The sequence below is a fragment of the Dermacentor albipictus genome, chromosome 9 (genome assembly GCF_038994185.2).
Source record: "Dermacentor albipictus isolate Rhodes 1998 colony chromosome 9, USDA_Dalb.pri_finalv2, whole genome shotgun sequence".
Lineage (NCBI taxonomy): Eukaryota > Metazoa > Arthropoda > Arachnida > Ixodida > Ixodidae > Dermacentor > Dermacentor albipictus.
This window is the reverse complement of record NC_091829.1, coordinates 120,476,774-120,499,816: the sequence shown is the minus strand read 5'-3', so window position 1 is coordinate 120,499,816 and position 23,043 is coordinate 120,476,774. Positions and strand designations below refer to the sequence as shown.

The following is a 23,043-nucleotide window of genomic DNA, read 5'->3' as shown; positions in this document are numbered from 1 at the left end:
AAACACCACTCGGAAAGCATCGCATAGATAACCGAAGAATCCGCTCGACCACTCCGCCAGAGCCCTTATCGAGTGTGGACGCGAGGACGAGAAGCTATAAGGCAACAAGTCGACGAAATGCTGCGCGATATCATTCAGCCGTCCAAAAGCCCGTTGGCATCTCCTGTGGCCTTAGTGAAAAAGAAGGATGGAAGCCTGCGCTTCTGTGTCGATTATCGCCGCTTGAACAAAGTAACGCATATGCCCTTCCACGGATAGACGACGCATTAGACCGCCTATGCAACGAAAAGTACTTTTATGCGAAGCATATTACGAGAGCTCAACCCAGCTCCTCAGGCGCGGCGGTGTCGCCTTCAATACCACGTGACACCGTGACGTCACGACAGAGGAGAAACGGGGCTCCAACTCGCGCCGTCGCTCGCGGCGTCATATAAGCAGCTGCGCTTGCCTCTGCTAGACACTCACGAGGTGAGATGCCTCCTGGAGACAGAGCTGCTCATTGGAATGAGAAGCGAAGGTTGCGGCGTGCTACAGAGACTGATTTTCTAGGTGGCTTTGGCTCAACTCTTGCAAGATGGGCTGGGTGGGAATCGAACCAGGGTCTCCGGAGTGTGAGACGGAGACGCTACCACTGAGCCACGAGTACGATGCTTCAAAGCGGTACAAAAGCGCCTCTAGTGAATGCGGTGTTGCCTTAGAAACGAGCTGTTTCTCAGGCGTGCGTCTCTTGCTCAGGCGCACATTTCATTGCCGCGCCGAACGCTGCGTTGCTCGACGCTCACCGCGTCCAATGCGGGGCGCGTAGTCGCTGCGCCGTAGCCCATTGTCTTACACCCCTTGGCGGGTCGACGGGAACGCTGTCGCGTTCCACTCTTGAAGGCGAAGCAGAGTAACGCATGAGTTGTTTCTTCGTCTAGCCGAACCAAGTATAGCCAAGCAACAGCAGTTCACCAGGCTAAACAGTGGTTCAACAACTAAAATAAAGGCTAGTATGCTTCGCATCCTGGGCTTAACCTTAGCTAAGCCATAGCCATTTTTTGTCAATGGTTCTCAATACTGGTTATTGACAAATTGAAGTCGACGAAAGGGATTGAGAGAATTAAGACCGCGTTTATCACACCAGACGGCCTTTTCGAGTTCAAGGTGATGCCGTTCGCACGTTGTTATGCGCCTGCAGGGTTCGAGAGCATGATTGACATTGTCTTGGCAGGACTGAAGTGGCAGACTTTTCTCGTCTGTTTGGATGATGTTGCAGTCTTTGTCACGAATTTCGAAGATCACCTGAGGTGGCTTCAGAGAGTACAAGAGGCAATCAAGTCATCTGGACTCAGCCTGAAGCCGGAAAAGTACCGTTTCGCTTACGAAGAATCTTGTTGCGACTTTTACTTCCTCTAAATGATCAAGTTTGCTCATCTTTCCAACAGACCGGCGCAACCGAAAGGCCGCGGCGGACATCAGTCCGAAGACCTCACTAAATCATTCAATAGGTAGTAGCGACGGGCGGTGTGTACGAGGGGCAGGGACGTAATCAACGCGAGCTTATGACTCGCGCTTACTGGGAATTCCTCGTTCAAGGAGAACAATTGCAAGCCAGTATCCTAATCACGAAACAAGTTACGCGGGTTACTCAGTCTTTTCAGACAGGGATAAAGACTCGCTGCTTCCTTCAGTGTAGCGCGCGTGCGGCCCCGGACATCTAAGGGCATCACAGGCCTGTTATTGCTCTGTTTCGTGCGGCTAGGAGCCGCTTGTCCCTGTAGAAAGGTTGTAAGGTGCTGGGAACCCCGCAGCTATTTAATAGGCTAGAGTCTCGTTCGTTATCGGAATTAACCAGACCAATCGCTCCACCAGCTAAGAACGGCCAAGCACCACCATCCACCGTAGACTCTTAGGTTCGTAGGCCACGCCATCAGCAAGTCTGCAATCCGTCCCGCATCACAGGAGTCAGCTGCGATCGCCAAGTTCCCGCGGCCCGTTGACAAGAAGGTATTGCGCAGATTGCTTGGCCTGTGTGCCTATTACAGCGCGTTGTAAGAGACCTTTCAAGCTTTGCGGAACCATTAGCTCATCTCACGAACGCCGACTGCAAATGGGAAACACGGTAAGTTGACGCATTTGTGTAGCTGAAGCGACGGCTGCAGTTACCGCCGAGACGATGCTTTCACGCTTCGACGAAGACATCGAGACAGAAATCCACACCGACGCAAGTAGCGTAGGCATCGGTGACGTGCTATAGTGTGTGGGGATGCGCGACTCTCGCGCATTCCCTGATGTTTTTCCCGCATAGCGCGCCTCCTGTAGTGCGGCTTCGCCGCGTGATCTGCGTGATGCCCGCGGTGGTCGATGTGGTTAGGGCGCCGTGCGAGAGATGGCGCGAGTGTTGCGCTGCTAACGCCGCCGACAGGCGGGGCTACTTGGGCGCCTGAAGACAAGGCGCTCTCTCTTGGATTTGGGACAGCAAGCGGGACGGACGTGCCGTGCCGCGCGTGCGCCGACCCATGCTTCTGCGAGACCGTCTCGCGTGGCCGCCTTCGAACGCGCCACCTTTGGCGTGACCGAACACGCGAACGACCAGGCCTCGGTATCCAGCATGGGGCGAACTTATTCGCTCGTTTTCCGGTCGCGGTGAGCCGGACTTCTAGATTTGTCGCGCGTCCATCGGCATGTTTTGTGGATAGCGACTCGGCTAGCAAGCATTGATCTATGAAAGGTGCAATAAATGCCCTTGTGACTGTTTGCACTACTGTGTTGTCGTTCCTTTGTCCCAAGAGTACGGAGGAGAACCCCACAAGTGCAGAGCAAGGAAGGAGCTGAAAGCGTAGCATCCTGCTCTCGCCGGTCGCTGTCAAAAGCGACAGTGAATTATTCTACGACGGAAAAAGTGCCTTACGATCATACGGCCAAATTGCGGTATCACATATATGGCAGGTACTTCAAAGTGGTAGTGACCACCACACCTTGTGTTGGCTGGCAAACTTAACGGATCCTGCTGGTCGCTTAGGCCGATGGAGTATCAGACTGCAGGAATTCGACATCACCGTGGTGTATAAGCTCGGCAGGGAGCATTCACACAGTGACTGCCTGTCGAGCGCACCCGCCACCCTCAAGGATAAGTGGACGAGGACGCCTTCCCAGGAACAATAACTGCAGACTACTTTGCCGAACAGCAACGAGCAGACATGGAGTTACGAAGCATTGTGGAGTACTTAGAAGGCAAGACCGACGTTGTCTGTAGGGTATTTCAGCGTGGATTGTCTTCGTTTTGCTTGCGCAACAAGGTCTTCGTAAAGAAGCCAGTCCGCTCAAACTGCATTCTCGTTGTGCCAGCAGCACTCCAGCCAGACTACTTCGCCGAACACGTTGGTTGCTCGTTGCTGTTCGGCGAAGTAGTCTGCAGTTATGCACGCCCTGCATAACGATCTGACAGCCGGGGACCATGGGTTTTTCCGTACGCTCGCAAGAATACTGAAGAAGTACTATTGGCCACGCCTGACCGCCGACATCGCCCGTTACGTGAAGACATGCCGAGACTGTCTGCGACGCAAGACGCCACCGAAAAGGCCAACAGGATCACTACAGCCGATCGACCCACTTTGCCGACCGTTTCAGTAGATCAGGATGGATTTGTTGGGACCCTTTCCGATGTCAACATCTGGAAATAAGTGGATCATCGTGGCAACGGACTATCTCACCCACTTCGCTGAAACGAAAGCTCTGCCGAAAGGTAGCGGAGCCGCCGTCGAAAACATCTTGCTGCGCATTGGTGCCCTAGCAGTCCTCATCAACGACAGAGGAAAGGCCTTCACTGCAGAGCTCATCCAAACCAACTTGCAGTACAGTCAGACAAGGCACAGCAGGAGAACCCACAGACGAATGGTCTTACGGAATGCCTGAACAAGACGCTAGCTGATATGTTAATGATTTACAGTCGCAATCGAAAATACGCGGCGCACGGCACCGGGCGCAGGAGCGGCTGCGCGGCCACAACGCGGCGCAGCCATCTCCATCGGGCGCCTGCTTTGAGGGTACACCGAACGACGGCAATCTTCGCTCTTACTCTCGTGCGGCCAAGTCACGCGCTTCATAAATTTCAAGTGCGGCGTTCGGCTGTTTCGCAGCTGATGATCAGTGCACAGGAGGGCACCGTCTAACGCCATCACCGTCCAACGAATGTCATCGCTCAGCGCGGTACGTGCTTGAATGTATCGGAAGTTTCTGGAATGTTATCGATGGTTCTATCCGCTGTCTGTTGCCAGCGGACCTTGTGTAATTTGATTGCACGTATGCGCGACACGAATGGTGTAGAACTTTCTGGAAGAAACACAGGCTGTATCGATTACTCTGCGATTACGTTCCATGGCTCGCGTATAAACGCCGACGCACTGTACCGGCCGATCAGATTTTCGACGATCGCCGACTGTGTTCGCCGCTGTCGCCGTCCTTTTTTCTGCTTTCTTCACCGCCACTACTACGTGGTAATATTCTTGTGTATTATTTGCAAATTACACAAAATATATACGAGTTCCTCAGAAACTATATAGAAAAATATTAGATTTGAAATATTTTTTCCTACTCTGAGCAGTACTGTTACAGTGAGCCTCTGACAGAACATACAGGTAGGGTCTTCCTCGTCTGCAGTTATATTGCCTGTTGTGGCATTCAAGTGCGCGGACAGCACAATGCAAATACCTGCGTAGTAGGCAGCGGCGCAATGCCTCGCACTAACTTCAAGCTGCATGATGGCACAGGCTTAAGCGTGTCTGGCTGTATGCCATACATTATCTTAGTGCGGCGGTGTTGGCTGCAGCGTTGTTTTTCTTGGCATATGGCCAGGGCTGAAGGTCTGCTAGTGTGCTCAAGGCTAGACGATGATGACCACCAGCGTAACTCAAATGACTGACACGGCTCAACCTGTTGCGAGGTTTTAATTAATGTGAAATCGTTAAGTTTCGGACTGAATAGCGAATTGTTTCAGCGGGGGAGTCAAAACTCCTGGTCTGGCATGTAACTAAACTTCCTGTGTATTTAGAGGACAATGTAGTGCTCTGAAAAAACACTAGCTATTGTACACGGACAACCACTCATTGTATTTAAAAGATGAGCTAGATCTCTACTGAAACATCCCATACACGCTTCAGTAATTCCATATGTTTCCTTCCCAGCACAGGGTAGTCAGTCGGTCTGAGAAATGGCTAACCTCCCTGTGTTGCCGTGTATTCCTTCCATATATTTTCTATGCAATCCTTGTAAAAGCTATGAAATTTATGTCATTCATATTAATGCCAAAATAACCGAACAGAAACCATACGAAACCTATGTGTAGGTATTAGAACAACACATAACTTTTCAGTAGGATTAATGATAGCTGGAAAACCTTTGGTACCCACATCAATTAGACAAGTAAGCCGGCCGACATTGTGAACCGTTTGGAATATCAAAGAATCTCACAGTATTCAAATAAGCAGCGAAACGGGGTTTACATGATGTAGGGGAACCCACGTGACCATTGAAGCAGTACAAGATTGAAAATGCACCATATTTCGCTGCTCCCAAAGCGGCCAATGAATAGCTTGTCGCCCACATTGGCAGCGCTTCGTGACTTTCGAAGCGAACTCCGCATAAGCTTGCTCGTTATAGCACACTCGATAAGAAGGATTTTGTTGGTATTGATTGAATGGTATAAGTGGGCAGAGTTAGCTGCGGTTAGCACTAAAATTGAGGCGACGTTTCAAGTGCCTGCAATGTATGAAAAGCTTTTCAACATGCGGCGGGTAAGAGCAGTATTTGCGTTGACACAGTCTCGGTATTAGCTTTTTTGGGGTCACGCAGCAGTAGTACCAGTTATTCTTTCAGCTGCGATGGCTACCTGAACACACAAGGTGGTAAAATATGTACTGACAAACGGCTGGACCTAATGGTATGAAGTGGCATTTTCTTGGGAGGCTCGGAGTTCAGAACCAATACAAACAACTACGCGGTCGTGGTAGAAAGGTTGAACAAGTCAGTGCTACAATTCAGTGCTGACAAAAAACGAGAGCTATCGAGTCAATCTCGCAGTAAAGAGTCGATAACAGCATACAAAATTGATGGACATGAAAAAAAAAAAGACCCGCGAAGACGTTCCTACATCCTAAAGTGGGGATCCCGACACGCCCTGTAGCGGGTGCACTGTGGCGTAATTCCAAAACCCGTGATCAAGGTACTCACCGAAGGCAAACCTCTGCAAAACTTTTGCGGTTATCGACTGGTTCCCGTGCCAAAGGAATGAAGACCTAGTCCATTTCTCCTGATTGTCTTACAGCATCAATCAAAGAAATACTCTGTTTTGGAATAAGCTTTAAACAGAAACTGTGCGAAAACGTTTGCGTAGACGCCCTCACAACAGCTTGCTCTTCACATGAAGCGTTTGAAGCCTTTGAAGAATCCATCATGATCTAGAGGAGAGAGGAAATGAAACGTCTATAATACTCATGTAAGGACGATGAACTTCAGCGGCACGTCGAGTGCTTACAGTCGACTTTTGGAACAGCTCGAAAGACATTCCTTAGCCAGTCGTCGGAAGCTATACGGTTTGATTTTGTAACGGCGTCTGTGCTAGTTTTATTTTTCTATGTAAAGATCACACTGAGCGATTCATGACTTCCAACAGTGGCATGGTGTTATTACCGTTTCAAATGGCTGTCCTTGTTCTATGTCAGAGCAAGTGTCCTCTTTAAAAGTTTTTTTTTTGTCAACCAGAGATTTCTAGAAGATGCAGACATTCCTGGATCAGCAAAAGAAAATTGGAGCGTAGGTGCTAATAGCATAAATGATAGGTGTATCCAGATGTCCTCACTCCCTACACGTGAACAGAACGACGCTTTAAAGCCCAACAGCTACAAGCTTTACATTTTTATTGATGCCAGCGTAAATTGGTTTTGTGTATCTGCAAATCCCAGAGCACAAGAAAGCGGCAACGTTAGTTACACTAGTCCTAGACATCTCCATAAAGAATGACGTTCATTGAGCCGATCTCAAGCATGGTGAGAACTTTACGCGCCGATTGGGCTGCGCCTAAAACAGTGAAGAAGAAACTAGGAATAGGCAAGAATCAGATATATGTGTTAAGAGATAAAGCCGGCAATATCATTACTAATATGGATGAGATAGTTCAAGTAGCTGAGGAGTTCTATAGATATTTGTACAGTACCAGTGGCACCCACGACGATAATGGAAGAGAGAATAGTCTAGAGGAATTTGAAATCCCACAAGTAACGCCGGAAGAAGTAAAGAAAGCCTTAGGAGCTATGCAAAGGGGAAGGCAGCTGGGGAGGATCAGGTAACAGCAGACTTGTTGGAGAATGGTGGGCAGGTCGTTCAAGAAAAACTCGCCACCCTCTATATGTAATGCCGCATGACTGCGAGCGTACCAGAATCTTGGAAGAACGCTAACATAATCCGAATCCATAAGAAAGGGGATGCCAAAGACTTGAAAAATTATTGACCGATCAGCTTACTGTCCGTTGCCTACAAAGTATTTACTAAGTTAATGGCAAATAGAATCAGGAAAACCTTAGACTTCTGTCAACCAAAGGACCACGCTGGATTCCGTAAAGGTTACTCAAAAATAGATTATATTCACACTATCAATCAGGTGATAGAGAAATGTGCGGAATATAACCAACCCTTATATATAGCTTTCATTGAATACGAGAAAGCGTTGGATTCAGTCGAAACCTCAGCAGTCATGGAGGCGTTACGGAATCATGGTGTAGACGAGCCGTATGTAAAAATACTTAAATATATCTATAGCGGCTCCACAGCCACCGTAGTCCTCCATAAAGAACGCAACAAAATCCCAATAAAGAAAGGTGTCAGGCAGGGAAATACAATCTCTCCAATGCTATTCACAGCGTGTTTCCAGGAGGGATTCAGAGTCCTGGATTGGGAAGATTTGGCGATAAGAGTTAATGGAATAACTCGTAATTTAGTAATTTGCGATTCGCTGATCATATTGCCTTGCTTGGTAACTCAGGGGACCAACTGCAATGCATGCTCTCTGACCTGGAGAGGCAAAGCAGAAGGGTGGGCCTAAAAATTAATCTGCAGAAAACTAAAGTAATGTTTAACAGTCTCGGAAGAGAACAGCAGCTTACGATAGGTAGCGAGGCACTGGAAGTGGTAAAGGAGCACATCTACTTAGGACAGGTAGTGAGTGCGGATCCGGATCATGAGACTGAAATAATCAGAAGAATAAGAATGGGCTGGGGTGCGTTTGGCAGGCATTCTCAGATCATGAACAGCAGGTTGCCCTTATCCCTCAAGAGAAAAGTGTATAACAGCTGTGTTTTACCAGTACTCACGTACGGGGCAGAACCCTGGAGGCTTACTGAGAGGGTTTTACTTAAATCGAGGACGAGGCAATGAGCTATGGAAAGAAGAATGATAGGTGTAACGTTAAGGGATAAGAAAAGAGCAGATTGGGTGAGGGAAGAAACGCGGCTTAATGACATCCTAGTTGAAATCAAGAAAAAGAAATGGGCATGGGCAGGACGTGGAATGAGGAAGGAGGGAAGATAACCGATGGTCATTAAGGGTTACGGAATGGATTCCAAAGGAAGCGTAGCAGGGGATGGCAGAAAGTGAGGTGGGCGGATGAGATTAAGAAGTTTGCTGGGACAACATGGCCACAATTAGTACACGAGTGGGGTAGTTCGAGAAGTATGGGAGAGGCCTTTGCCCTGCAGTGGGCGTAACCAGGCTGCTGCTGATGATGATGATGATGATGGGCTGCGAGTCTACACAAGCTGTTGTGGCAGGCTTTAAGCTTGATGTTAGGGCCGAAGGGAGGACGTGTCGATAGACTCCACTTTAACTGTTTGTAAGGATTGAAATGTAGTTGCCAAGTAACACCAGCATCCTTCAACTTGCTGCTGCCAAAACTTGTGCGGCAAACGATACCTCCTATTTAGTGGCGTAAAATTTTGAAATATTTTGGAAATACCTAAAAAATATCTCAGCCTTTCCTAGTACACGGACGTAAAAACAACCGCAGACCCCAGTTTGCGGTTGCAACGGTATTTTTCCAAAACTTACGACAGGACGTTGTCATTCTGTACCAAATGACCTACTTCATTTGCCCGAGGTGCTTGGTAGCTATGTTCGCGTTATATCACACGTTATGCATTCGCCGCGGCAAACAGAAGGCCAAACATATGAGCGCCTTTAGATTTACAGAACGGCGTCAAATCAGTAGCCATAATTGAGTGGATTTTCTCATGCCAACAGCTTACAGATGTTGCAATGGTACTTTTTGTCATTTTTATTCAATCTGTGGTAACAGTACTTGTAAATAATTGAAAAAAAGAGAACAAAACCTTCTTTACTCAATTCCTTGTCGTAACCTCAGTGCCTGTGCTTATGACCTCACGAATTCAAAAGTTCTTTTCTCGTATTTGGGCCCTTTTGATTCACAAGTTCACAAGAGTTGCCTTTAGGTTGAGCCTTTGGTTCCTTCAAAAGGCATTTGTAGTCCTTCGTTAATAAAAAAAAACAGATAGCTACACATCCGCGCAAATGCTGTAGGAATCCATGACGTCTTTGACAAGCTAGAGTTGGTAAGGTCAGGGCAACATCACCAGCCCCATTTGGCTTGTGCATCGTTTCTGCCTTGCTAATTCTTCTTCTCACAATAAATGGGGACTTTTTATCACTCATGAAGCATAATGTGCTAACACTGCGCAATCTCTTTATTCTAACTGCATGAATAAAATTATCCGCTTAAAGGAAAATGTAGTCAATGAAGTTATTTGTCGCCACCTAATCTTCTGAATCTTGCTCTAGAAGTGCTTGAATTTTGAGCACGGCAGCCAGAAAGCCCGCTGTTGAAAGAAAGTCGCATAGAGGCTGGAACCAAAGTTGAAAGCTGAGGCAAAAAAGAATTTTTTGTCGAAGCTTTCTTTATCAGAGTAAGGATAAAACTAAGTCAAGAAGCTCCTTTGCAAAGAACACCCGTGGGCAGAATAATGTCAAAATTATAGTAAGTACGGGGTGTATGTAATATGTAATAAGGGGTGTACTTTTTGTGCCACCATACGTGAGATTCCGGAACTGCGAGGTCAGAACCATTTGGAAATCATTCTATATTGAGTTACCCAACGCGACCAGCAAAACACGTCTATCATGGATAAATCAAGAAAGCTTTTAGGTATGTAATATTTACGGAATGGGCTGCAGTAATTTCTGAAGTGCGCTGCCGAGACGTGCCTATTTTGATACCCCCCCCCCCCCCCGCTCCTCTTCTTTTTTGTGACCGAAGCACGTTATTATTGCTTTTAAACGCGAGTAGCTGTATGGGCTCTGTGACGCAGAGAATCCAGTGGCGGAGTGTTCCGATCCGTTCGTGGGTGAAAGTTTCCGCGTATATATACGTATGTGTATATGACAGCGCAGCTTATCCACTCTCGATAACTCAGCCTTTCGGCGCAGCCCAAGATGGAAGAACCCCATGTCTCGTCACCTTTCGGGTGAGAGAAGCGACTAGTTGCCCCATTATTTTGCCCCCTATTCATTTTATGTGTTCGAGGTCTATCGTCTATAACACGTCTATTGCGGATAAATCAAGGAAGTTTTTAGCCACGTAAGATCCTCTAGGCTGAAAGTCTCCGTCATAAGACAGCCCCACAGCATGCAGGGTTATCTGACTCAGCTAACTGGTATGCTCGGTTGTCGTAGTCAGAAGCTCGAGTCTTCGAGAATTTTTTTTAGAATTTAGATTCTGAATGTGCTAATCTGGAATTCACCATCTCGAGTACTCAAACATCTTTAGCCTTGGACTGACGCTGACATCGGCTAAAACACCGAGAGTCAGTGGGGCTATACGAATAGAATTAGGAATGGCCCCTAAGCTTCAACAAAATCACTCCTTCCCCAGAACAGGAAATGGCCTCCCGGGTGTAGTATTCGGCCACTACCTCCCTCATGACTCCTACAATTAAACCATGGCTCTCACTCCCCAGCAGATGCGGAGCACCTGACCAAGGCGGTGGTCAGACTTGTATAGCAGCAGAGGGTGCTAAGGATCTCTGGGTCCGGACAGGCCACCAATGGAAACTGGCCCTGTCAACTTTTAACAACCGAACTCTGTCGAGTGAGACTAGCTTAGCAGGACTCTTTGACGAACTATCGGCATTGTTTGGGATATCATTGGCCTTAGTGAGCTTAGAAGAACTGGTGAGGCTTATACAGTGCTGATTAACGGCAATGTCCTCTGCTGTAGAGGTCTCCCAGATAAGAAGCAATACGGGACAGAGCTCCTAATCCGTAAGGACATAGCTGGCAACATTGACGAATTCTACATCATTAATGAGATGGTAGCAGTAGTAATCAGACTGAATAAGAGGTATATATTAAAGCAATACAGGCCTACGATCCATCATCCAGTCACGATGATGATGAAATAGCTCAGTTTTATGAAGATGTTGAATTAGTGACGAGAAACTTGCCAACGCAGTATACTGTAGTTATGGGCGACTTCAATTCAAAAGTGACGAAAAGGCAGGCTGGTGAACAAAGATACGGCGTGGATTCTAGCAACACTCGAGGAGAGATGGAAGAATTCGCAAGAACGAATAAGCTGCGAATAGTGAACACCTTCTTCAGGGAGCGTTGGAACAAAAAGTGGACCTGGAAAAACCCTAATGGTGAAACAAGAAATGAAATTCATTTCATACTTTCTGCCGATCCTAGCATAGTGCAGCATGTAGAAGTGTTAGGTAGTGTAAAGTGCAGTGATCATAGGTTAGTGAGGTCTAGGATTCACATCAATTTTAAGAGAGGAAGGGTAAAATTGATCAAGAAGGAAGAGGCCAACCTAGATGCAGTAAGGGTAAAAGCAGTCCGATTCAGGTTGGCACTTGCAAACAAATTTGCAGCCTTAGAACAATAAGATGAAGATGACATAGAGGTAATGAATGACACAGTAACTGGTTACACAGTAACACAGTAACAGTAGCTGGCTTCAGAGGCAGTGGTTGAAGTGGAAGGTAAAGCCCCAAGGCAACCAGTAAGTAAGCTCTTCCATGTAACAAAGGACATAATAAAGAAACGACAAAGAATGAAACTGTCCAACTGAAAGGCTCAGATAGAATTCGTGGAACTGTCAAAACTAATCAACAACGAGAAAATAAGGGATATTCGAAATTATAACATGAGAAAGACTGAGGAAGCAGTAAAAAGTGGACGCAGCCTGAAAACAGTGAGAAGGAAACTAGGCATCGGAGAAACCAAGATGTATGCACTGAAAGATAGACAGGGTAATATCATCAGCAATCTTGAACATATAGTAAAAGCAGCGGACGAATTCTATACTGACCTGTACAATACCCACAGCAGCCAGACACCTCCTTTGAAAGTAGTAATGAACAGGTGACAGAGGCTTCTTCTATAACTTTCGATGAAGTTAGAAAGACCTTTGAAGACATGAAACGAGGAAAGGCGGCAGATGAAGATGGAATAACAGCCGCTTGAGTCAAGGATGGAGGAGACATCATGTTTGAAAAGCTTGCGGCCCTTTATACGAAATGTCTGACGACTTTAAGGGTCCCAGAGAACTGGAAGAATGCCGACATTTTACTTATCCACAAAATAGGAGACGTTAAAGAAGTGAAACAAAATTATACGCCCGTTAGATTACTTCCAATATTGTATAAAATATCCGTGAAGATAATTTCCGATAGCATGAGGGCAACACTTGACTTCAGTCAAGCAAGGGAACAGGCTGGCTTCAGGAAGGTATAGTGTACAATGGATCACATCCATGTAATCTATCAGGTAATCGAGAAATCTGCAAAGTACAGTCAACGTCTCTGCATGGCTTTCATAGATTACGGAAATGCATTTGATTCAGTAGACATATCAGCTGGCATAGAGACACTACGTAATTAAGAAGTAGAGGAGACTTACGTAACTATCTTGGGCAACATCTACAAAGATTCCACAGCTACCTTAATTCTCCATCAGAGAAGTAGGAAGATACCTATGAAGAAAGGCGTCAGACAATGATGCACAATTGCTCCAATGGTATTCACTGCATGCTTGCAAGAAGTATTCAAGCTAATAAATTGGGATGGCTTACGGGTAAGAATCACCGGTGAATATCTCAGCAGCCTCCGATTTTCAGATAACATTTTCCGATTCAGTAACACTGGGGACGAGCTACAACAAATGATTGAGGACCGTAAGGGAGAGAGTGTAGGAGTGGGGTTGAAGATTAATGTGCAGGAAATGAATATACTGATTAATAGCCTGGCAAGGGAACAAGTGTTCCGGATCGCCAGTCAGCTTCGAGTAGGCAAAGGAATACGCTTGCCTAGGACAGTTACTCACAGGGGATCCTAATCATGAGAAGTAAATTTACAGAAGAAAATTGGGTTGGAGCAGATAACGGCAGACATACCCAGATATTTACTGGAAGCTTACCATTATCACTAAAATGAAAGGTGTGCAATCAATGCACTCTACCGGTGCTAACATATGGGACAGAAACTTGTAGACTGACAAAGAAACTCAAAAATAGATTAAGGACCACCAAAAGAGCGATGGAACGAAGAATGACAGGCGGAACGTTAAGGAGACAGGAGAAAACGAGCATAGCAATTATTTTATTCAACATTGAGACAATGCAATGGAACTGGGCAGGTCGTGTAAAGCATAGGTTAAATAACCGTTGGGACATTAGGGTTACACAATGGGTTTCAAGAGAAGTGATGTGCAGTCAAGAACAGCGGAAGACTACGCAGGGCGATGAGGTTAGGGAATTCACGGGCGCTAGTTTGAATCCGTCGGCGCAGCACAGGAGTAATAGGGGAACGGAGGGAGAGCCCTTCGTCTTGCAGCGGACTTAAAATAGGTTGTTGTTGTTGATGATGATTATTATTAATAATATGGAATTACTGTAGTATCATGGTGTTCTTGCGCTTATCCGAAAAAGCACAAATGCAGCCTATCTACTCAAAACTTCTGCAGGGAATTGCCTATATTTTGGCTGACGTGCAGGTCAGGCCTAAGTTGACAGAATAGAAGATTACTCCGGCCTCAAAGAAGCCCGCGCCCTCCTCACTCTTTGGCCCGGTCCCGGCAGCGGCAGGCCATTCAACTGTAGTCACCCTCGAAATTATTCTACAATGCAGAAGATGCTTTGCGATATAGACCATTTAATCAATAAACTCAAGAACACGCTAAGCAGTGAAGACATTGAAAGAAGAATACGCAAGGTTGAGTTTGGCTCGCGCATGAGGGTCTACGACGAGAGCAGGATCCCACGCATCAAGGGGTACGGCCGCATAGACAACACGGGCGACACCAGCGGCGCAGACAACTACGGCGGCGGCAGCATGAACGTAAGCAGTGGCTAACACCACACAGAGTACGCACGAGCACCTGGACACCTCGCAGTGGAATTGCTGGTTCTTCAACAAGACGGCATGTTCGCTGCAGCTCTACATCTAAAATCACCGATAAACTCATCCCCCCCCCCCCTTCCCCATGACGAAATCTGCCTGCAAAAGGTCTGGAACCAGTCGATCAAGCTATGGGGTTACTACGTAATTAAACATGTGAGACCACTGACGGTGGCGGTTTTAGTTGACAAATCGGTGATGGCGGTGGGAAAACATGACTAACATCACGACATTAATCTCGTGCTAGTGGAAGTCCTCCAGCAGAAGATGGCTAGACGCAAGATGGCACTTTCATCCTGAATTTGTGCAGTCGGCTGAGGACTCGGAAGGACGACTTCCGCACCATCATTTACGGCAACACGAGAGCCGCTGGTAGCAACCAACTAATGGTGGTGGGAGACATAAACGCTCGACACACGGCTTCGGGCTACCAGCAAGACACGGAGAAGGGGAGGCCACTCCTCGATGGTAGACCGAAGGGGCCTCGAATTGATAACGAACCTCCTCCAACCAACCCGAGTAAGCAACACTGTTAGTCGAGACACATTTACGGACCTCTCTTTTGTGAAAAACATAAGGGAACACTCGGGGACGCAACTGGGCGAAACACTAGGCAGCACCCAGTACATCCTCAGCATCTCGTTATCCGTCCCGAAACTCAACGAGAACATGTAACGAGAAGGGCGCTAAGAACAACACAGAAGAAGAACACAAACGACAGGCCCGGCGTGCATTCTTCTTCTGTCCGGTTCTTAGAGCCCTTCTCGTTACACATTCAAGCATGAACCAAATAGCCCAAGCAAGAGTTTTACTTCAAGAGAACAATTGGCGAAGTTAGGCTCACGGACTTCAAGACGTATAGCCAGTATCCCCTGCCAGAGAACGGTATGATGGACAGCGGAATGGGTGCAGCGCCACTGGGACGCCTACATCCTAACCACCAAAAACAATCCAGTGCATGGTCGAGACGGCCGAAGTCGACGGCCAGCTCTTATACCTCTAGGAAGCCCGTGAGAGCTTCCTCAAATGGTAGAAGACATAGCGCTTAAACCAAAAACTCCGTCTCCGAATCAAGCAGATAACAGAAGCCAGAAATTGCGTGGCCGATCCACGCAACAAAATAGGGTACAGTTTTGCCCCTCGTTCAAGTGCAACCTGAGTACGGCGCAGACGTGGACCACCTTGCGTTGCTGCAGACCGAGCTCGACAAAGCCAAATCGCTTCAAGAAAGCGCTCACAAATTATCCGGTAACGACCAGGACTTGAATGATGCTCTGAAAAACATATACCTGGGCAGCGACCCCGTGCGTCCCTGCCTGCTAAGATACGAAGGGAAACCCAGACTAGAAGTGGACGCTCCGATCACGGAGGAAGAAGTGTGCGCCACGGCTCGAGCCTCCCAGCGCAACACCACTATCGGTGCCTGCAAAATTACCAACGTCATGATTCGAAACCTGAGCCCGGTGCACATCCTGGACTTTACCAAATACATAACAAAGAACTCTGGAGTAAGCGCCACTTACCGTACGAGCGGAAACACGCGGAAGTCGTCACCATTTCTAAGCCAGACAAGAAGGCCGCGATCGATGCCCTCCGTCCCATTTCGCTGACATCGTGCCTCGGCAAGCTTAAAAAAGGGGTCATCGAAGCCTGTCTACAACACTACATAGAGGACTGCGACTTCTTCCGACACACCATGCTCGGCTTCAGGTGGGGTTCTCTGCGCAAGATGCTTTAATAATCGTAAGGAAAGGAGTCCTCAAGGGCGTCCCGAAGGGAAGTGAACACCTCCTGCTGGCACTCGACCTGAAAGGGGCCTTCGATAACACCTCTCAGGAGGCCATCCTCAAATCACTGAGCGACGTCAGCTGCGGGGAGCCCATCTTTAATTATGTCAAACCATTCATGACGGGCCAAATGATGACCACCGAAATAGGCCAGACTCGATTGGAGGAGATTGATGCGCCGAACAAAGGAACGCCGCCCATCGAGGGGGTGATAGTTTCCCCACTTCTCTTGAACATCGGCATGCTAGCGCTGGCCAGAGAGCAGCGTAAGGTCCAGGACCTGGGTTACGTCTTGTACGCAGACGAGATCACGCTCTGGCCTATCAAGGGCTCTCTCGCGTAAAAAAAAGAAAGAAAAGGTCACCGCTAAGGAGGCCGTGACGGCTGCGGAGAGGTTTCCGGCAGCGAGCGAGATGGGTTGCGCGCTCGAGAAGTCCTAGGTGACCTGGGTGCATGGAGGAGGTATCCACAACCCCATTAGTCTTGATCTAGAGTGTAAGAAAATCACGGAGAGCAAGAAGACCGGGATTTTTGGTTCCGGGATACAGAACACCCTGAAAGCCTCCCACAGCATCCAAACCTTGAGGTGCGCCACGAACCAGATTTCGTGGATTATCAAAAAAATAACAGGAAGCCGCAAGGGCATGTGAGAATAGGACACGCTAAGCCTTGTCCAGGCCCTGGTGGTCATCAAAGTGACGTATAGCATGCCGTATCACGGCCACTCGCTAAACGAACGAGATGAAGAACAAGTCAATGCCATCATCAGAGGCGCGTACAAAACGGCCGTGGGTCTCCCTGTCACCACCTCAAACGAGAAGTTAGCGGCTCTTGGGATCCACTACACCTTCGCCGAGCTGTCAGACGTGGTTCTCACTTCGAAAAAAGCCAGACTACAGAACACGGCGGCAGGCAGAGCCTTCCTCCATCGGACCGGAACGTCAGCGGATCTCCGCGCGCTGGATGGGCGACCATCACTCCCACCCGATGTCAGAATCAGAATCAAGGCGAGCCCCATCCCGAAGAACATGAGTCTTGAAATGCCGACGCAAGCCTCGCGTCGACAGATAGCGCTGACAATTCAAGCGTGATCCATACGTAACGTACGCGGATGTGGCGGCGTACCCCGAAGGGAGCGTCTTCGCGGCAGCCGCCGTGAACGGGAGAGACAACTCTTTGACCGTGGCGGCCTCCGTCAAGGCAGTGACCCTGGCTGCGGCTGAGTGCATAGCGGCGTCGCTAGTAATAAGTCAACAAGACACGGTGGGCAGGGAAATTCACGTCGTTACCGACTCGCAACAGGCCTGCCTTAATATTACCAACGGACGAACACCACTGCTGGCGGCTGACATCCAATCCCATCGAATCACATGGACGCCGAGCGACGCGGAAGTGGAGGGGAACAAAAGGGCGAACGCCTTAGCTCTAGCGCTAACCAACCGAGCTGGACCGAAGCAATTGTGCCGTCAATCTCCATCCTTTACCTTCGTGCCCCTGTCATCCAATTACGGTGAGCGCCTCGGGATCCAGCGGCTCAACCGCATAATTTATTCTCTCCCTGACAAAATGCTCAGCACGGAAGAGGCAGTAGCTCTCAGGTTTATCGAAACATATTCCTGAACCTACACAGACACAGCAAAATGTGCCCACTAACAATAACGCCGCATCTGCCCTTGGTGTGGCGACACATGCCCTACACGCTTGCAGACCTCGTTGGGATGCGTGGACCCATCTCAACACTTAAAGAAGCCTAGCGCGTCATTTGAGCGGTGGGAAGTACAGGCGGGCCAAGAAGCACTCGTCCAGCAATCTCGTGGAGCAGCCATGGCCAGTGGGGTCCTGAAATGAGGACATCATCCACTCGACCTCAAGAGCAATGACCTCAATGGTTGAAATAAATGTTTTCTCTCTATCTCCTCTGCATTTCCACCAAAGTGTTCATCGGCAGGCTAAGACGTTTTTACAGAATTTTCCCAATGAAAAGACCCTCCTAATGCCTTGAGCATGTGCTGATGTTGAGCAAATACACTTAAAAACGATGTATTGTGGCTCATGCGAGGATATTCCGAAGACGTCCTAACGCACTGAAGTGTATGTCCTGATGACTTCGGAAGAATTTTATAGTACGTTTGAGACAGATCAATGCGAATGAGGGCGTTAGCAGGGCTGCCCTTGTCGCTGTTTAATCGTAAAAGGTCGGGTGGTGTGTGCCAAGCTAAATGACGTATGTTGTAACAAAATATGGAAATGCCGCGCACCACCATCGTCAAAAAATTTACACAAACTTGATGAAATAATATGCAACCTGAATTCTTGTACTCCAGAAAGTGACACCAACCAAAAGTTTGCATGAGTTACACAGAAGGACTACATTTTATTATGCAAATTTTGACCCTTTAGTTATTTCCCCATTAAGCGTTTTTCTTCAAAATTCTGTTTTTCACTGAGTCCTCATGTCTCTTTTACCCTTAGAACCACTTTTTTTGAAGACTAAAGGCGGCAAACTTGTTGTGTCGTAGCTTTGCATTGAAAGGTGTCTGAGGTAACATGATGACGTGACGAAGTTTTGAAAAACACATCAATGGCTGCCATGAACGTCGGGTTATCGTTCTTCAGCAGACAACGCTACAGGTTCCGCACCGGCATGCGGAGAACTAAGCGCTAAGCTGAAGACATGCTTTCTGATTTTTACAATATAAAGTTCGGCAGCATGTCACATTCCTGCAACACGTGAAGGTGAAAGCCTGCTGCACACTGCAGTGCATTATGTTATACGATCGGAGGGTTCAGACTTCTTGCCAGACATAACGAGCTGCAGTGTGAAATAAATGTGTGGCAAGCCGTGGAAGCGAGCTTCAGCCTCCTCTCTACGTTGCAGCTTCGCATCGTCGCGTTGCTGCTTTCGCAGTTCGGCATCCTCGGCTCGTTTTCGACGCTTAGCTGAGGCTTCGCGCGCTCGTATAGCGGGGCAGACTCGCGCAAAAGACGTTTCTCTTCGACTTGCATCCTCTCAGCAGCGGAAAGCAGCACTCGAGATGTAACGCCTTGCTCTGACCGTTTCGCACGTCCTACCTTGTTTCTCGACCGTAGCGTACTTCAGAGGTGGGTATGCAATACTTTATTCGTGGTTCCGATGCTTGTTTCGAGCTCCTTCTTTATAGAAACGTATGCTGGTCTATGAGTCGTATGGGGGAATATAATGAATGTATTCACCGTTCGTTTTACTTTGCTGAGAACTTGTAGCCTCTGCCTTTAGGGGTATGAGCCATTGCGTTTTACAGCGTAAGCTGTAATGGGCTCATTCCAAAAGCGGTTTCGGTTGGCGATGGTGCCCGTCGCAGCGTAATGTTGAATAGGAACGGGGACAAAATAGCTTCCTGTGGTGTTCCCCGGCTGCCCATGGTGACTTTGTCGCTGCAGAAGTCTCCAATGTGGAATTCCGCAGTGTGGTTGTGGAAAAAGTTGGCAATATAGTTGTAGGTGCGAGTGCCTGCATTCATCTGCGAGAGGTTGGTCAGTATAGGAGCGTGCGACACGTTGTCGAACGCTTTACTGTCATCGAGTCCGAGAATGGTGCGTGTCGTCTGCATGGGACCCGGGTCGAGTATGCCGTGTTGTATCTGCCACATGATGTCTCGGGTAGAGAGTCCAGCCCGGCACCCAAACATGGTAGGGGGGGGAGGGGAGGAAATCTTCCTTGTCTGCGTGAGTGTGGAGGCCCTCCTACACTTCTGCACACCATACCCCACATCAAGCTTATGCCGACGACATCACCCTCTGGATAAATTCTGGCTTGGACGGGGAGATACCAAGATTCACTTCAACAGGCAATCGACATCGTCCACACTTATGTTCAAGCAAGCGGTCTCGTTTGTTCGCCCATCAAATCTCAACTGTTAGTTATGCGAGACAGACGTGTTCGCCGACTCGTCACCGACCCTCAAGAGCCGATCGCGCTCCACATTGCCACCCACCCCTTAGCCCGCGTACAGACCATCCACGTGTTAGGAGTGCTGGTGCAGAGCAACACGCAGAACTCGGGAGCCATCCAACGCCTCCGAGCCACAGCCCACCAAATCAACGGCCTAATCCGCCGTATAGCCACTCGCCGCAGGGGAATACGGGAGACCGACCGCTGCCGCCTCACACAAGCCTGCCTCATTAGTAGGATTGTCTACACATACCCTTATTACCACCTCCTCCGCAAAGACGAAGAGGCAATAAATAACATCATTCGCTCGGCATACAAGGCAGCAATGGGACTGCCGCAGTCCGCCAGCACACAGCGTTTCCTCCAGCTTGGAGTATACAACACCCTCACAGAGCTGATAGAGGCACACAAGACTGCACGGATACACCGTCTTTCTCGCACCGAACATGGTCGCTACATTCTTAACCGTCTTAACATCAACCCCACAAGTTACATCCACCCCACTGCTCCCCTCCCGACTGGAGTCTTCAGTTGGCTGGTCATCAAAGCCATGGCCAAGAATATGCGACCCAGCCGCCGCGATAGGCACCGCCAACGGAAGGCACAAGCCTTAGACGTCACTTACTCCACCGACGAACACGCCATGTACGTGAACGCGGCGAAGTGCGACTCTAGCACATATGTGGCCTGGCGAAGTGCGACTCTAGCACATATGTGGCCTGCGTTGCCACGCTAACCACCACTCTCATCAACACCGCTACAGTGCGCACACAATCTTCCACCGCTGCCGAAGAGGTCGCAATCGCGCTAGCCATTGCGGATCCCGGCACACGCACGGTTCTCAGTGAATCTAAGCAAGCCATCCGAAATTTCTCGAAAAACTCACTTTGGCTCCCCGCCACACACATCCTCCGCGGTTGCGCTCTCGACAGAACTGTAAGCTTAGTGTGAGTACCTGCTCACGCGGGGAACTCTGGGAACGAAGGGGTGGACCACTTAGCCCGAGTCCTAACTAAACGGGCGGCCGGCCCCTCCAACCCAGATGCTCTAAAAGAGGCCCCCAAATCATATGCTGAAATTACTAACTTCTACAAGGAGACGAGACGCGTGTACCCGCCTCTGCACCCCGACCTCGACCGAGCGCAAGCCACCATGCTTCGCATGGCTGCAGACCGATTCCGTTCTCAGTAATTTTAAGCTTTAATTAATCATTGGTGGGGATTACAACCTTGTCTGTACTAAGGGCGACCACGGAGTGTTCGCCACTCGGGCACACATTCTCTGGGGATGCGAAGGTAACTCTCCCCCACTATCATTACTGCCAGCTCCCTCCTAGGAGACTTGGAACCAGTTGCTGACAAGAGCATACAAGAAAACAGAACTGGAACTCGTCTCGTGGGCCCGAGACGTCGCCCCCACCTGGGAGCCGCACTAGGCCTACGTGCCCTAACTTCCAACCCTGCAGTGGCAAATAAAGTTGTTTCTCTTTCTCTCTGTCTCCCTGCCGCAGCTATCGCCTAGCGCACGAGAAGTCAGGCGAAACCACAGGCACGCCGCTTCGCGTCGATACGTACTCACTTTGCATTGCAGTTACATATTGTGGTGTGCATAACAGCATACTTATCCAGATTCGCGTTTTAATATTTCGAGCAAGCACACGCTTAACTTTCACAATGAGATGACGTATGCTTTAAAAGGGCGTAAAGTGCCCCGTGTGTAGTGAAGCAATGGCAATGACGAAAAGAAGACACCACCAGGCGCGTACCCAAGATTTTTTTTTTCAGAAGGGGGCGAACCCAAGATAACTTTTCAAATAAGGTAGGGGGTAGCTTTATTAGTGTAAATGTGAATAATGCACGCTGTTTATCATAAAAACACGTAAACCCGCAAAAGAGAAATAATTAAGGTGTATCTCACAGGTATACGCCTGTGAGATAGACCTATCCTTCGTTTGAAAAACAAGGAACCACATCAAATGGACTCGCGCAGGAAAGAAGCGCAGGAAGAACACTGCTAAAAACAAGTAGACAAGTGAAAGTGTAAAATAAATATTTCTAGTAGCTTCTTTAAAATTAGCTCTGGAAGAAATGCAGAGAAATATATATTTGCGGTACAATAACAGTTCTTTAGGATCCCTCGTTAACTGCTCCACCAAGTTAAGCGGCAAAACTGACTCGTATTGAACTTATTTGGGAAGTTGCGTAGCGATGCGTGGCAGCCAGTCCCGTACAACCGCGTAGGGCGCAAGACGCTGCAGGTTTAGGCGTATTGCGCCCACCGCGGAAAGTTAGAAAAGCACCCATATAAGCATAGGAGAGAAGTGACTACGTCAGGTGGTTAGACTGATAGCGGTAGAAGCGTCATTCAAAACACACGAAATCATTCTCCACTTTTGGCGGCGTTTTCTCTACTTCCTTTGGAAATAAAAATTTGTTGATCTCTAAACAGTTGCACAAGCAACGGATAAATGTGTTAATTTTCGTTTTTCCTTCTTGTTTGGCTGTTGCCTTGGCTATCTCCCTTAGTAGATCGCATAGTTTCTCAACTCGTTGCGACTCTTGTTTCCAGTTGCCAACTTTACATGAATATTGCTGTACTATTAGGGAAAAAACCAGAAGAGGTAACGGGTCACATTCATATTCCTCATGGGTTTAATGATTATTGCCGGGTTTGATCATGGACACTGTTTCGCATGATCTTATTTTACACTTTGTCTATCCTACATCACGGGTGTATGGTTCCGAGGATATGCCAGCGTAGCGGCGAGCGGTCACTCGAGGGGATAATGAAGCAAAAAGAAAAATTAAGCGCAACAGGTGTTGTCTCCGGCCGCAACTCGTTCCGTGAGCATATACAGACCAGCCGACTACGAACTGAATCGTTTTCC

At 48.3% G+C, this 23,043-nt stretch overlaps 1 protein-coding gene across 1 annotated transcript in view; it reads right to left on the bottom strand.

The window, feature by feature from the left end:
- Positions 1–23,043, bottom strand: part of LOC135911221 (receptor-type tyrosine-protein phosphatase mu-like) — a 115,790-nt gene that overhangs the window by 84,417 nt on the left and 8,330 nt on the right. The window lies entirely within an intron of this gene.